Source organism: Ranitomeya imitator, chromosome 2, assembly GCF_032444005.1.
Source record: "Ranitomeya imitator isolate aRanImi1 chromosome 2, aRanImi1.pri, whole genome shotgun sequence".
Taxonomy (NCBI): Eukaryota; Metazoa; Chordata; class Amphibia; order Anura; family Dendrobatidae; genus Ranitomeya; species Ranitomeya imitator.
Window position 1 is genome coordinate 720,637,904 of NC_091283.1, and position 16,026 is coordinate 720,653,929.

The window sequence follows — 16,026 nt, forward strand, 5'->3', positions numbered from 1 at the left end:
ATTGTGAAGTGAATTTGCATGGGCCCATCCAGTATGTGGGTTCCAAGGTGTAATGGGGTGCATATGACTAAGCAGCAGGGCTGGTATTGCTGCCAATGTGTAAAACAAAGGAGAATGGGAGTACAAAATGCATATTGTGAAGTCAATATTCCTGGGCCCATCCAGTATGTGGGTTCAAAGGCAAAGGGTGCATATGAATTGGTAGCAGGGCAGGCCTTGCTTTCAATGTAACATTTTTTCAGGAAGCCCTCCTGGACATCTTCTGAAAAGGATATTGTGGTGCGTTGTAATTCTTGGCAGCCCATCCACTCACAGCGTAGGCTACAACAGTTTAGGAGACCCACTGTTTAATAATGGCCGTTTAAGAAGATTAATGCCATCTGATGCACCAGCAAAAATAGGCTCTGTGACTTTAAGAGTCTCTCCTTCGTAAATGAAACAAGATGGGTCTGCTTATGTGTCACACACCACATGGCCAGCTAGGGTTGTTAAATATTGCAATTACATTTCCCAGTGAATGCATTTGTAGTGGTTGAAAGCAATGTTAACCCTGCTGTACTGTTCAGGTCAATATGACCCGAAATGATTTTTGAGACCCTGTAGATTTTTTTATATGAAGATTTGAAACTAGTGGTATCTTGACTTCTCATTTGTGGAGCTTTATATATTTTTTTTGTTTTTGTTTTTTGTTTACTTTTTGCTACACGCTGATTGTTACACTTGTACTGTTCGGGTCAATATGACCCGATAGCAATTTATACTGTTCTACAGGTCTTTGATTATTTCTGACTGCAAAAGTTATGTTTTTTTTATGTGTACTTCATCTCAACATGGTGGTGGTTTCACTGTTCTTATCAGTAAACAAGTAATTATTTAGTATTATCCATTTGCTGTTTGTGAGAGAGGAGACTGGTTGTCTATCATTCAAAGGCTGGGGGTTTCACTGTCATCAGTAATCAAGTATTTATTTAGTCAAATGCATTTTCAGTTTGTGAGAGAAGACACTGTTGTCTTATAAATTGGACACCAGTCATTTGACTTACACCCTGAAGCTAAGTCCTGTGAAAGAGACACTGGAATCTGTGAGAGAGAGAGCACTGAGCTGTGAATACACATCTTTGCAGGTATTCTTTTTTTTGAAAACTTAGATAAAAATGTTTCTAAAATGTCTATTGACTGACGCTGTGAATACATATCTTTACAACTATTCTTTTTTTTCCAAACTTAGGTAATTCTAATGAGCACAATTGTTGTGAATTCTGTTGTCGGGCTCCCTCCTGTGGTCATGAATGGTACTTCGGCTGGTTCTGTCCATGGACTTCCTCTGGTGGGTGTTTCTGAGTTTCCTTCCACAGGTGACGAGGTTAATTCGTTAGCTGGCTGCTCTATTTAACTCCACTTAGATCTTTGCTCCATGCCACCTGTCAATGTTCCAGTATTGGTCTAGTTCACTCCTGGATCGTTCTTGTGACCTGTCTTCCCAGCAGAAGCTAAGTTCCAGCTTGTATTTCTTTGGTTTACTATTTTTCTGTCCAGCTTGCTATTTTTATTGTTGTCTTGCTTGCTGGAAGCTCTGGGACGCAGAGGGAGCGCCTCCGCACCGTGAGTCGGTGCGGAGGGTCTTTTTTGCGCCCTCTGCGTGGTCTTTTTGTAGGTTTTTGTGCTGACCGCAAAGTAACCTTTCCTATCCTCGGTCTGTTCAGTAAGTCGGGCCTCACTTTGCTAAATCCATTTCATCTCTGTGTTTGTATTTTCATCTTTACTCACAGTCATTATATGTGGGGGGCTGCCTTTTCCTTTGGGGAATTTCTCTGAGGCAAGGTAGGCTTTATTTTTCTATCTTCAGGGCTAGCTAGTTCCTTTGGCTGTGCCGAGTTGCATAGGGAGCGTTAGGCGCAATCCACGGCTATTTCTAGTGTGTTTGATAGGATTAGGGATTGCGGTCAGCAGAGTTCCCACGTCCCAGAGCTCGTCCTTTATTATCAGTAACTATCAGGTCATTCTGTGTGCTCTTAACCACCAGATCCATTATTGTCCTGACCACCAGGTCATAACAGTACAGGTGGCCCAAAGTACTAATGCATCTCAATAGAGGGATAAGAGAAGTTCTGAGACCATTTTGTTTTTCTTTGCAGTGTGTTTTGTCTCTCTTTTCCCCTTTCCTTTACCTCTGGGTGGTTCAGGACACTGGTGTAAACATGGACATTCAAGGTCTGTCCTCTTGGATGGATAATCTCACTACAAGGGTACAAAACATTCAAGATTTTGTGGTTCAGAATCCGATGTTAGAGCCTAGGATTCCAATTCCTGATTTGTTTTTTGGTGATAGATCTAAGTTCTTGAATTTCAAAAATAATTGTAAATTGTTTCTTGCCTTGAAACCTCGCTCCTCAGGTGACCCTGTTCAACAAGTAAAGATCATTATTTCTTTGTTACATGGTGACCTTCAAGACTGGGCATTTTCCCTTGCGCCAGGAGATCAGGCATTGCGTGATGTTGATGCGTTTTTCCTGGCGCTTGGATTGCTTTATGACGAACCTAATTCAGTGGATCAGGCAGAGAAAATCTTGCTGGCTCTGTGTCAGGGTCAGGATGAAGCGGAGATATATTGTCAGAAGTTTAGAAAGTGGTCTGTGCTCACTCAGTGGAATGAATGTGCCCTGGCAGCAATCTTCAGAAAGGGTCTCTCTGAAGCCCTTAAGGATGTCATGGTGGGGTTTCCCATGCCTGCTGGTCTGAATGACTCTATGTCCTTGGCCATTCAGATCGATCAACGCTTGCGTGAGCGTAAAGCTGTGCACCATTTGGCTGTACTATCTGAGCGTGGGCCTGAGCCTATGCAATGTGATAGGACTTTGACCAGAGCTGAATGGCAGGAACACAGACGTTGGAATGGGCTATGTTTTTACTGTGGTGATTCCACTCATGCTATCTCCGATTGTCCTAAGCGCACTAAGCGGTTCGCTAGGTCTGCCACCATTGGTACGGTACAGTCTAAATTTCTATTGTCTGTTACTCTGTTACTGTTACTCTGATTTGCTCTTTGCCATCCTATTCTGTTATGGCATTTGTGGATTCAGGCGCTGCCCTGAATTTGATGGACTTGGAGTATGCTAGGTGCTGTGGTTTTTTCTTGGAGCCCTTGCAGTATCCTATTCCATTGAGAGGAATTGATGCTACGCCTTTGGCCAAGAATAAGCCTCAGTACTGGACCCAATTGACCATGTGCATGGCTCCTGCACATCAGGAGGATATCCGCTTTCTGGTGTTGCATAATCTGCATGATGTGGTCGTTTTGGGGTTGCCATGGCTACAGGTTCATAATCCAGTATTGGACTGGAAATCTATGTCTGTGTCCAGCTGGGGTTGCCAGGGGGTACATGGTGATGTTCCATTTTTGTCTATTTCGTCTTCCACTCCTTCTGAAGTTCCAGAGTTTTTGTCGGATTATCGGGATGTATTTGATGAGCCCAAAGCCAGTGCCCTACCTCCTCATAGGGATTGCGATTGTGCAATTAATTTGATTCCTGGTAGTAAGTTTCCTAAGGGCCGATTGTTCAATTTATCTGTGCCAGAACACGCCGCTATGCGGAGTTATATAAAGGAGTCCTTGGAGAAAGGCCATATTCGCCCGTCGTCATCACCGTTAGGAGCAGGGTTCTTTTTTGTGGCCAAGAAGGATGGTTCTTTGAGACCTTGTATTGATTACTGCCTTCTTAATAAAATTACAGTCAAATTTCAGTATCCTTTGCCGTTGCTGTCTGATTTGTTTGCTCGTATTAAAGGGGCTAGTTTGTTCACCAAGATAGATCTTCGAGGGGCGTATAATCTTGTGCGTATTAAACAAGGCGATGAATGGAAAACAGCATTTAATACGCCCGAGGGCCATTTTGAGTACCTGGTTATGTCATTCGGGCTTTCCAATGCTCCATCAGTATTTCAGTCCTTTCTGCATGACATCTTCCGAGAGTACCTGGATAAATTCCTGATTGTGTATTTGGATGATATTTTGGTCTTTTTGGATGATTGGGAGTCTCATGTGAAGCAGGTCAGAATGGTGTTCCAGGTCCTTCGTGTGAATTCCTTGTTTGTGAAGGGGTCAAAGTGTCTCTTTGGAGTTCAGAAGGTTTCATTTTTGGGGTTCATTTTTTCCCCTTCTACTATCGAGATGGACCCTGTTAAAGTCCAGGCCATTTACGATTGGACTCAGCCGACATCTGTGAAGAGCCTGCAAAGATTCCTGGGCTTTGCTAATTTTTATCGGCGCTTCATTGCTAATTTTTCTACTGTTGCTAAACCGTTGACTGATTTGACCAAGAAGGGTGCTGATGTGGTCAATTGGTCTTCTGCAGCTGTAGAGGCTTTTCAGGAGTTGAAGCGTCGTTTTTCTTCTGCCCCTGTGTTGTGCCAGCCAGATGTTTCACTCCCGTTTTAGGTTGAGGTTGATGCTTCTGAGATTGGAGCAGGGGCTGTTTTGTCGCAAAGAAGTTCTGATGGCTCGGTGATGAAGCCATGTGCTTTCTTTTCTAGAAAGTTTTCGCCTGCTGAGCGTAACTATGATGTTGGTAATCGTGAGTTGTTGGCCATGAAGTGGGCATTCAAGGAGTGGCGTCATTGGCTGGAAGGAGCCAAGCATCGCGTGGTGGTCTTGACAGATCACAAGAATTTGACTTATCTTGAGTCTGCCAAACCTTTGAATCCGAGACAGGCTCGATGGTCGTTATTTTTCTCCCGTTTTGATTTTGTGGTTTCGTACCTTCCGGGCTCTAAGAATGTGAAGGCTGATGCCCTGTCAAGGAGTTTTGTGCCTGACTCTCCGGGTGTTCCTGAGCCGGCGGGTATTCTCAAAGAGGGGGTAATTTTGTCTGCCATATCCCCTGATTTGCGGCGGGTGCTGCAAAAATTTCAGGCTGATAGACCTGACCGTTGCCCAGCGGAGAAACTGTTTGTCCCTGATATATGGACTAGTAGAGTTATCTCTGAGATTCATTGTTCAGTGTTGGCTGGGCATCCTGGAATCTTTGGTACCAGAGATTTGGTGGCTAGATCCTTCTGGTGGCCGTCTTTGTCACGGGATGTGCGTTATTTTGTGCAGTCCTGTGGGACTTGTGCTCGGGCTAAGCCCTGCTGTTCTCGTGCCAGTGGGTTGCTTTTGCCCTTGCCGGTCCCGAAGAGGCCCTGGACGCATATTTCTATGGATTTTATTTCGGATCTCCCCGTCTCTCAAAAGATGTCGGTCATTTGGGTGGTTTGTGATTGCTTTTCTAAGATGGTCCATTTGGTACCTTTGTCTAAATTGCCTTCCTCCTCTGATTTGGTGCCATTATTTTTCCAGCATGTGGTTCGTTTACATGGTATCCCGGAGAACATCGTTTCTGACAGAGGTTCCCAGTTTGTTTCGAGGTTTTGGCGATCCTTTTGTGCTAGGATGGGCATTGATTTGTCTTTTTCCTCGGCTTTCCTGTTGTGAATTCTGTGGCAGAGCTCCCTCCTGTGGTCACAAGTGGTACTTCGGCTGATTCTCTCTGTGAGCTTCTGTTGGTGGAGGGAAGTGGTACTGCGGCTTCTGAGTTTCCTCCCTCAGGTGATCTGGTGAGGTCGTTAGGTGCTTCTCTACTTAACTCCACCTAATGCTTTGATCCTGGCTTCCTGTCAAAGTTCCAGTGTTGGACTTGCTTTTCCCTGGATCATTCCTGTGGCCTGCTGCTCTGCATAGCTAAGTTCTTCTTTGCTATTTGTTTGCTATTTTTTCTGTCCAGCTTGTTTAATTTGTTGCTGGAAGCTCTGGGACGCAAAGGGTGTACCTCCGTGCCATTAGTTCGGTACGGAGGGTCTTTTTGCCCCCTTTGCGTGGTTTTCTTTAGGGTTTTGTGTAGACCGCAAAGTTACCTTTTCTATCCTCGATCTGTTAAGAAAGTCGGGCCTCACTTTGCTGAATCTATTTCATCTCTACTTTTGTCTTTTCATCTTACTCACAGTCATTATATGTGGGGGGCTGCCTTTTGCTTTGGGGTATTTCTCTGAGGCAAGGTAGGCTTATTTTCTATCTTCAGGCTAGTTAGTTTCTCAGGCTGTGCCGAGTTGCATAGGCAGAGTTAGGCGCAATCCATGGCTGCCTCTAGTGTTGTTTGGAGAGGATTAGGGATTGCGGTCTGCAGAGTTCCCACGTCTCAGAGCTCGTTCTATGATTTTGGGTTATTGTCAGATCACTGTATGTGCTCTGACCGCTATGTCCATTGTAGTACTGAATTGCCTTTCATAACACTTTCCATCCTCAGACAAATGGCCAAACCGAACAAACTAATCAAACTTTGGAAACATATCTGAGATGCTTTGTTTCTACTGATCAGGATGATTGGGTGTCCTTTTTGCCGTCGGCTGAGTTCACCCTTAATAATTGGGCCAGCTCGGCTACTTTGGTTTCGCCGTTTTTCTGCAATTCTGGTTTCCATCCTCGTTTCTCTTCAGGGCAGGTTGAGTCTTCAGAGTGTCCTGGTGTAGATACTGTGGTGGATAGGTTGCAGCAGATTTGGACTCATGTGGTGGACAATTTGACATTGTCCCAGGAGAAGGCTCAACGTTTCGCTAACCGCCGGCGCTGTGTGGGTCCCCGACTTCGTGTTGGGGATTTGGTTTGGTTGTCGTCTCGTTATGTTCCTATGAAGGTTTCCTCTCCTAAGTTTAAGCCTAGTTTCATTGGTCCGTATAAGATTTCTGAGGTTATCAATCCTGTGCCATTTCGTTTGGCCCTTCCTGCTTCTTTTGCCATCCATAATGTGTTCCATAGGTCGTTATTGCGGAGATACGTGGCGCCTGTGGTTCCATATGTTGATCCTCCTGCCCCGGTGTTGGTTGAGGGGGAGTTGCTGTATGTGGTGGAGAAGATTTTCGATTCTCGTGTTTCGAGACGGAAACTCCAGTACCTGGTCAAGTGGAAGGGTTATGGTCAGGAAGATAATTCCTGGGTTTTTGCCTCTGATGTTCATGCTGCCGATCTGGTTCGTGCCTTTCATTTGGCTCATCCTGGTTGGCCTGGGGGCTCTGGTGAGGGTTCGGTGACCCCTCCTCAAGGGGGGGGTACTGTTGTGAATTCTGTTGTCGGGCTCCCTCCTGTGGTCATGAATGGTACTTCGGCTGGTTCTGTCAATGGACTTCCTCTGGTGGGTGTTTCTGAGTTTCCTTCCACAGGTGACGAGGTTAATTCGTTAGCTGGCTGCTCTATTTAACTCCACTTAGATCTTTGCTCCAGGCCACCTGTCAATGTTCCAGTATTGGTCTAGTTCACTCCTGGGTCGTTCTTGTGACCTGTCTTCCAAGCAGAAGCTAAGTTCCAGCTTGTATTTCTTTGGTTTACTATTTTCTATCCAGCTTGCTATTTTTATTGTTGTCTTGCTTGCTGGAAGCTCTGGGACGCAGAGGGAGCGCCTCCGCACCGTGAGTCGGTGCGGAGGGTCTTTTTTGCGCCCTCTGCGTGGTCTTTTTGTAGGTTTTTGTGTTGACCGCAAAGTAACCTTTCCTATCCTCGGTCTGTTCAGTAAGTCGGGCCTCACTTTGCTAAATCTATTTCATCTCTGTGTTTGTATTTTCATCTTTACTCACAGTCATTATATGTGGGGGGCTGCCTTTTCCTTTGGGGAATTTCTCTGAGGCAAGGTAGGCTTTATTTTTCTATCTTCAGGGCTAGCTAGTTCCTTAGGCTGTGCCGAGTTGCATAAGGAGCGTTAGGCGCAATCCACGGCTATTTATAGTGTGTTTTATAGGATTAGGGATTGCGGTCAGCAGAGTTCCCACGTCCCAGAGCTCGTCCTTTATTATCAGTAACTATCAGGTCATTCCGTGTGCTCTTAACCACCAGGTCCATTATTGTCCTGAGCACCAGGTCATAACACACAATGCACCATGACAATGCCGTAAGTGATAGAAAAGACAGAAAGCCTGACATTATTTTGGATTATAATGCCAGAAAGGGAGCAGTTGATACTTTAGACCAAACAATATCAACATATACATGGAAACGCAAAACCAATCGGTGGCCAATGATTTTATTTTATAACATACTGGACGTTCCTGCATACAAAGCATTTGTCTTATGGAGAGAAATCGACCCCGATTGGAACCGGAATAAGCTGCATAAACGATGATTATTTCTTGAGGAATTGGGCAAATCCCTGGTTAGGCCATATATTGAGAGCAGAAAAGTGACCCCCAGAAGTGAAGGAGCAACAGTCATTGTAAAAAGTGTCCAGCAGGCTCAAGAAAGAGACTCCACATCCACAGCTACCAGCAGCACAGCTACCAGCAGCACAGCTACCAGCAGCACAGCTACCAGCAGCACAGCTACCAGCAGCACAGCTACCAGCAGCACAGCTACCAGCAGCACAGCTACCAGCAAAAAAAGGAAGGGATGTAGCTTCTGTCCATCTTCCTGTGACAATAAGACTAATCTGACATGTGCTGGATGTTCAAAATATCTGTGTAAAGGACATGTGTCTTATTATTGTGTTCAGTGTAAAAACGCATGAACATTTTCAGTTTTTCTTTTTCTTTCTAAAAAGGTTGAAGTTTTTATGATTTTTCATTCGTTGATTTATAAATATTGTTTTCAAAAAGTTAAATTTCATGTTTTAGTAATAGTAATGTAAAGCTTGTTTGTTATTTGTGTGCAGAATGCCAACAATCAAAGATAATTGTAAAAAGCCTGTGTAACCTTTTTATGAAAAAAAAAAAAATATTAAGTTTAAATTTAAATTTTTCATTTGTTTATGATCAACCATGTTCACATACAGTATAATAATGAAAAAAGTATTCAAATAAAACACTTAGAGTAGCTAAAAATCAAGAATTAATAGGTCGGGTCATATTGACCCGGGAACAGTACAAGTGTATAGCAAATGCGAACAGAACAGCAGGGTTAAAGATGAAAAACGCTTCAAAAACACTGCGTCTGAACTAAGCCCTAGTGGGGGAGGAAACTTTCGGTATGGGGTTAATTATTTGGCCTTACAGGCAAGTCATTAACCTGCAAAGGATGTACCTTGACATATTTCCCAGCAAAACCCGTTTTGGTTTAGTTTTAGTGTGTTTTTTGTGGCACCGGGAAAAATGGCATGAATCTCAGAAAAAATAGTTTAAAACTGTGACCGAGGAGTCAGGAATGCTTCCAGGGGCGATCCCCATGATGTCCCTGTGTCATTTGTGCTGTGTTTTTATCATTTTCAGACATTTTTAGATCTTAAAAGGACCCCCGGGGAGGGATCACGGTTAAAATACTCGGGTCTCCCATACACTTACATTGTGCTCGTTGCTCGGGTTGAGTACCCGAGTATTCCAATTTGCTCGATCCGATTTAGCAACGTGAGGGTATGTGAACACGTTGTGGATTTGGCTGTGGATCCACAGCGGATTTGGCCCTGCGGATCCGCAGCAGTTTTCCATCCGGTGTACAGTATCATGGAAACCTATGGAAAACCAAATCCGCTGTTCACATGCTGCAGAAAATACCTCACAGGTATAAATATAAATATAAATCTGCAGATGTAAATAAGCAGGCGAAATCTGCAATGGAATCCGCAAAGTGTGCACATACTGTGAATCTATGAAGCAGAATTAAGCACAAACATTTCCATTGCAAGGGTAAATGCACACGTTGCGGATTCCGTTGTGGATTTTTCTGCGTTGATTCTGCAGGTAAAATGACCTACGTTTTACCTGCGGATTCCCTGTAGGTTTTCTTCAGAATTTTGTGCTGATTTCACATGTGTTTTTACACCTGCTGATTCCTATACAGGAATAGGAGTAAAATGCTGCGGAATCCGCACAAAGAATTGACATGCTGCAGAAAATAAATCGCTGCGTTTCTGCATGGAATTTTCCGCAGCATGTGCACTGTGGATTTGGTTTTCCAAAGGTTTACATGATACTGTACACCGCAAGAAAAACTGCTGCGGATCCGCAGGGCCAAATCCGCAATGTGTGCACATACCCTCAGAGCTCGCTCACACTGGCGTATAACTCGGACTAGTGCAATGCTCCAAAAATAAAGTTATTGCACTCGGACCAATGTTCTGCACTGCCTCATTGAAAATCTACATTTTTCTTCTCATCTGCATCTGTCATGCTGCAATTTCACACCAAAATCTGATGGGTGTGAGAAAAAAAATTGAGTGCTGTACTGATGGTCATTTTTACATTGCAATTCTGTATGGTCTTATAAAAGAGAAATAACTGTTAAGTAAAATAGCAGATAGCACACGCATGACAAGTGAGGAATAATCATTCCACTCCCTTGGATGAGAATGGGACCGATTTTTTTTTTTATATGCTAGTTTGAGTGTACCCTAATAAAGCGACTTCTAGCTCACGCAAAGAGCTCAGTGTGATCCAGAAAGCCAGAATGTCACGTGAACGAGAAAAGGTCCATAGCAGCGCTGAAAACCAGGGATGATAATGATCGGTGAGTATATAAACACACACTATACTAGATCCATATATAGCTAGCCAAAAAATGTTGGGAGTCTTTTTATAAGCATCAATAGGCCTTAATTAGGGACAAGAGGAGGAAAGAGTAAAGAAGGCAGGAGCATGGGCCAACCACAAACTGGGGAAATAAGGTTCAGGTGACTTAGCTCATCATTGACTACAGCCTTTTCTTTTTACTGAATCAATGCTTGCGGTACAAAGACTATTCATCAGACAGAGAACAGTAGTGCCACCTAGTGGATGCTCCTGATACCATCCAAACTTCTATTTTTTTTACACCTTTACTCCAGTTTGTAATGAAGTCCTATTTCGGCTTCGTACTTGATTGCTATTATTATATGTCCATAGTTAAATATTTCCTCAAAGTAGACAACTGGCACAGTAGGAAAGAGAAAGTAGATCCAGTACACATGAGGAAAAAAAAATCTTTATTTTTTTATGTTCTAAAAATAAACAATAAATAACAGACAAAAAGCAGACAAATCTCCCTCTAATTCAATGTGACTAGTGATGGGCGAGCACTAAAATGATCGGCTGCTCGTTGCTTGGCTCAAGCAAATTGGAATACTCGGATACTCGACCCGAGCAACGAGCCCATGATCCCCCTCGGGGGTCCTTTTAAGGTCTAAAAATGTCTGAAAATGATGGAAACACTGCTCAAATGACACAGGGACATCATAGGGATCGCCCCTGGGAACATTTCTGATTCCTCGGTCACAGCTATGAGCAATGTTGTCAGAGTTTCACGCAATTTTTACAGTTGCACCAAAAAAACATACAAAAACGAAACCAAAATGCATTTTGCTGGGAAATATATTAAGGTAAATCCTTTCTAGGGTAATTACTTGTATATAAGGCAAAATAATGAACCCCAGACCGAAATGTCCCTCCACCACTTTTGCTATGTTAACACGCAGCATTTGTGATGCGTTTTTCAACTTTAACATTGCTTTCAACCAATGCAAATGCATTCACTGGGAAATGTCATTGTAACATTTAACAACCCTAGCTGGCAATGTGGTGTGTGACACATAAGGATACACATCTTGTTTAATTTCTGAAGGAGGAACTTCAGGGTCCTGGTCGTCACAGTAGCATTGCTTCCCTCATGGGGGAGGTGATGTTATGTTTGGAGGCAAGAAGGGATAACTGTCACCAGGTAAACACAAGCATGCAACACGTTCACACTCCAGGCCACCAGGGGGCGCTTTTGTTCCTATTTACTAGGTGACTCCCCATATATATGGTAGTTTTGAAGGGAAAGTTAGTTAGTTCTTGCCAGGAAACAGACTGGAGCAGTCTGAGGCAGAAGAGGGTGTACGGAGCTGTGTAGCCACAGTGCTGCAGTTCCTGAAAAGAAACATGCAGGAAGCTGAATATATTGCAGTGAACATGCAGGAGAGCAAAGCACAGGAGAGGAACAAACAGTGGGAGACCAGCCAGGAGCAGGTTGTCTCCTTCTGAGGCGCAGAGACCGGTAGCCGGAACACAGAGGTTGTAAGGGCTTCTACGACTTACATCAGAGACCGGCAGGACAGCTGAACTCCAAGTTACCTGTCCGCCTTAATACCCAGGAGGCACGGTGACACCCTTAGAGCATGGGGTGTGCTAGAGTCTCTATGAACAGGTTCAAGTCACCAGTCATACGGTTGTGTCCTATCCTATACAGGGGACAGAGAAAGAGAACATCTGTGAGGACCTTATCTGAAGCCATAGGCAGTAAGGGACTACAACACCACAGCGCTAGAGGAAAGCTTTGATTTCTACCTGGAAAAGGGGACTCCTAACTTGCCTCCAAGCCGGCCGGACCCTGCCTGCCCTGTGATCTGGTGCTCTGGCTGCTGAATATATCTGAATATCTGGGGATATACTTCACCTGTGGGAATTTATACCATCTAGCTGCCATAACATCACCCCAGAGGACCCCTTAAAGCACCATCGGTCCCCACTGACCGAATACCACAGGTGGCATCACGAACATAAACTTTATTCCCTTTAAAGACCTTCCTCTTTTACATGGGTGTCCACGAACCGGGTCGCCACCGTGACATCCCGCTGTACCAAGTGCCCCAAGGCCCTGGCAGGCGACTGATCTTGGCGTCACAAACAGGATGAACTGACCCAGCAAATTGGGTCATGTGTGCCTAAGAGACTGTGCCTGAACTGTGCTTTATTGAGAGACTGTTTATTGTGATTTGCCACCAAAACCACTGCCATTACCGTGCCACGAGGAGTGCTGGGTACGAAGGGCGTGCCATCATAGGAGAAGACTACCAGAGCAGCGCGAACAGTGATGAACGACCCCTACGAATGTTATTATATGAGGAGGACGTGCCCATCTGCCAAGGAGGTCCACCTCCTGATATGCTATGGCGGGAACAAGGAGGAGAAGAAGCCCCGCCCCTGGAAGACAGAGGAGCAGCATGCACGTCTGGCTGCAGACCCGGGAGAGAAGATGGTGACCAGCGGGTACCCGAAATATGGCAACACAACCCAGGACCATCCAAGGCAAATGGAGGAGGACCCAGACTTGCCGCTGCTGGAGGATCTGGACTTCCTGGGAACACAGGTGGAGGAGCTGAGCCACCAGCTCCTGGACACAGAGCTGACCACGGTGAAGAAATGGAAGTCGGCCCTGTGCAAGAAAATCGCGCTGGAGGAGTCGCAGCCCATGCAGCAGCAAACGCCAACAGCCTCATCAGCAGAGTGGACCAGCATCGGTGGAACCACATCAGACGCAGGTATAGAAAATGACCCTGCCCTGGTGACCGATCCGGCTCCAATGACTGCTCCTCCCTCAGTCACTGACCTTGCTCCAGCAACAGCTCCTGCCCCAGATGAAGGCCCTGCTCCAGCGACTATTACCACCACCGACAAGATGCTGACAGGCCCGATTCCAACACCCATAGGCACACCATTGGAGGTGAGCCCCGAGGGGGTGGTTTTCCCATGGGACAATCCGAGAGCAGAACCCATCGGGTCCCCAGGGGAGGCCCAACCAGAATGGTCCGATATTGGAGTGAGACTCAACGTAAAGTGCAGGCCAATAAAACCAAATGATGTAACAAATACCCAGCGAAACGGGGTATGGTAATGACCTTCCTGTCAAAAAGACTTGGGGTTTCATTATGGAACCGGGACTGCTGGCAGAGGTCTATGTCACCCACCGTGACGTGGACTCTCATCTCCGGGAGAGATATCCAGACCGGGATGTGTGCCGAGGGGATCAAGTGACCTGCACCCATCACTGGGATGAAAAAGGCTGGCATGCCATGAATGTTAGGAAATGCACACCCCCAGCAGTGCCACCTAGTGCCCAAGTTGATAAAATCACTACTCCTCTGGTCACAGAGCCAGTAACTCCTCTGACCATCACCAATACCTCTGTGTGCATAATCACCAACACAGAAACAACCGTCGCAGATACACCAGTTATCATGCGTACACAAACTCACATGCGTACGCAAACTCTGATTGCAGCCCATGACTTGACTGTACATGAGAACCAACCCTATGACATTGGTCTGGCATCAGGTGTAAATTTGGATGCAACTCTTCCCAGTCCATGAAGTGCCCAATACCAAGTGTTACCCTGGAAACTGCCAAAGTAAAACAAAATTTGAATATGACTTTAAATAGTTGGAAATTAACCCATTGTTGCTAAAAGTTAAAAAAATAACATCGGTGTGCACACATTTATGCAGTGTCTTTTTTCTCTGGTTTAGTAAAAGTTAAAAAAATCACTGCTACAATTTAAAAGTTAGTTAAACCTGACCAGGTTTCCATTTAAAGGGGTCCCTCGTTTAACCCATTCATGACCTTGGGATTTTCCATTTTTCCGTGTTCGTTTTTCGCTCCCCTCCTTCCCAGAGACATAACTTTTTCATTTTTCCATCAATTTGGCCATGTGAGGGCTTATTTTTTGCAGGACGAGTTGTACTTTTGAACGACATCATTGGTTTTACCATGTCGTGTACTAGAAAACGGGAAAAAAATTCCAAGTGCGGTGAAATTGCAAAAAAAGTGCAATCCCACACTTGTTTTTGCTTGGCTTTTTTGGTAGGTTCACTAAATGCTAAACCTGCCATTATGATTCTCCAGGTCATTACGAGTTCATAGACACCTAACTTGACTAGGTTATTTTTTATCTAAGTGGTGAAAAAAAAATTCCAAACTTTGCCAAAAAAAAAAAAAAATTGTGCCATGTTTCGATACTCGTAGCGTCTCCATTTTTCGTGATCTGGGGTTGGGTGAGGGCTTATTTTTTGCGTGCCGAGCTGCCGTTTTTAATGATAGAATTTTGGTGCAGATACATTATTTTGATCGCCCGTTATTGCATTTTAATTCAATGTATTTGAATACGTTTCGAATTTTTTTCTCGCTACGCCGTTTAGCGATCAGGTTAATTTTTTTTATTGATAGATCGGGCGATTCTGAACGTGATGATACCAAATATGTGTATGTTCAATTTTTTTTTTTTATTGATTTATTTTGAATGGGGCAAAAGGGGGGTGATTTAAACTTTTATATTTTTTTTATTTTTTTCACATTTTTTTAACTTTTTTTTTTGCTTTTGCCATGCTTCAATAGCCTCCATGGGTGGCTAGAAGCAGGTACAACATGATCACCTCTGCTACATAGCAGTGATCTGATGTTTGCTGCTATGTATCAGAAATGCAGGTGTGCTGTGAGCGCCGACCACAGGGTGGCGCTCACAGCTACCGGGAATCAGTAACCATAGTGGTCTCAAGGACCTATATGGTTACTATTCAGAAGCATCGCCAACCTCCGATCATGTGACGGGGGTCGGCGATGTGATCATTTCCGGCCGCCCGGCCGGAAGCGGTAGTTAAATGCCGCTCTCTGGGTTTGACAGTGGCATTTAACTAGTTAATAGGCGCGGGCAGATCGCGATTCTGCCCGCGCCTATTACGGGCACATGTCAGCTGTTCAAAACAGCTGACATGTCCCGGCTTTGATGCGGGCTCACCGCCGAAGCCCGCATCAAAGCGGGGCTTCTGACCTCGGACATACTATCCCATCCGATGTCATAAAGGGGTTAAAGGGATCCTCTGTTTAAAGAGTTCATCCGTTTAAAGAACATTTGAATCATGGATCGTGAATGGTTCACAAACTTTCTTGTAAATAGTTTACACCTTCTTAAAGGTGCTTTCTACTGGTTTTACAAAGAAGCTTTTAAAGAGACTGCTTCTAATATTGCTGTGAAAGTTGCTTTGTTTTAGAGAGACCTGAAGAAAAACCCGCATGGCAGGATTTCAGGTCTAGATACACACCTTGTAGCCCGCCCAATGCCTATGTTGGGGGTTAATGATGGTCCCTCGCTTCATTGCTGCTGTTATAAAGTTATTGATTGACTTGAGTATTAATTGCACCACCTCAGTATTAAAAGACTTGAATATTGTTTGTGCCCTTGAAGGGAATGTTGACTTGTTGCATTTTGCTAGTTAGAATTGTACTTCATATGCTAGAAAGTTAATATATTAGAGAGTTAATATAGTGAATAAAAATAAAATCGAGACTTGAATT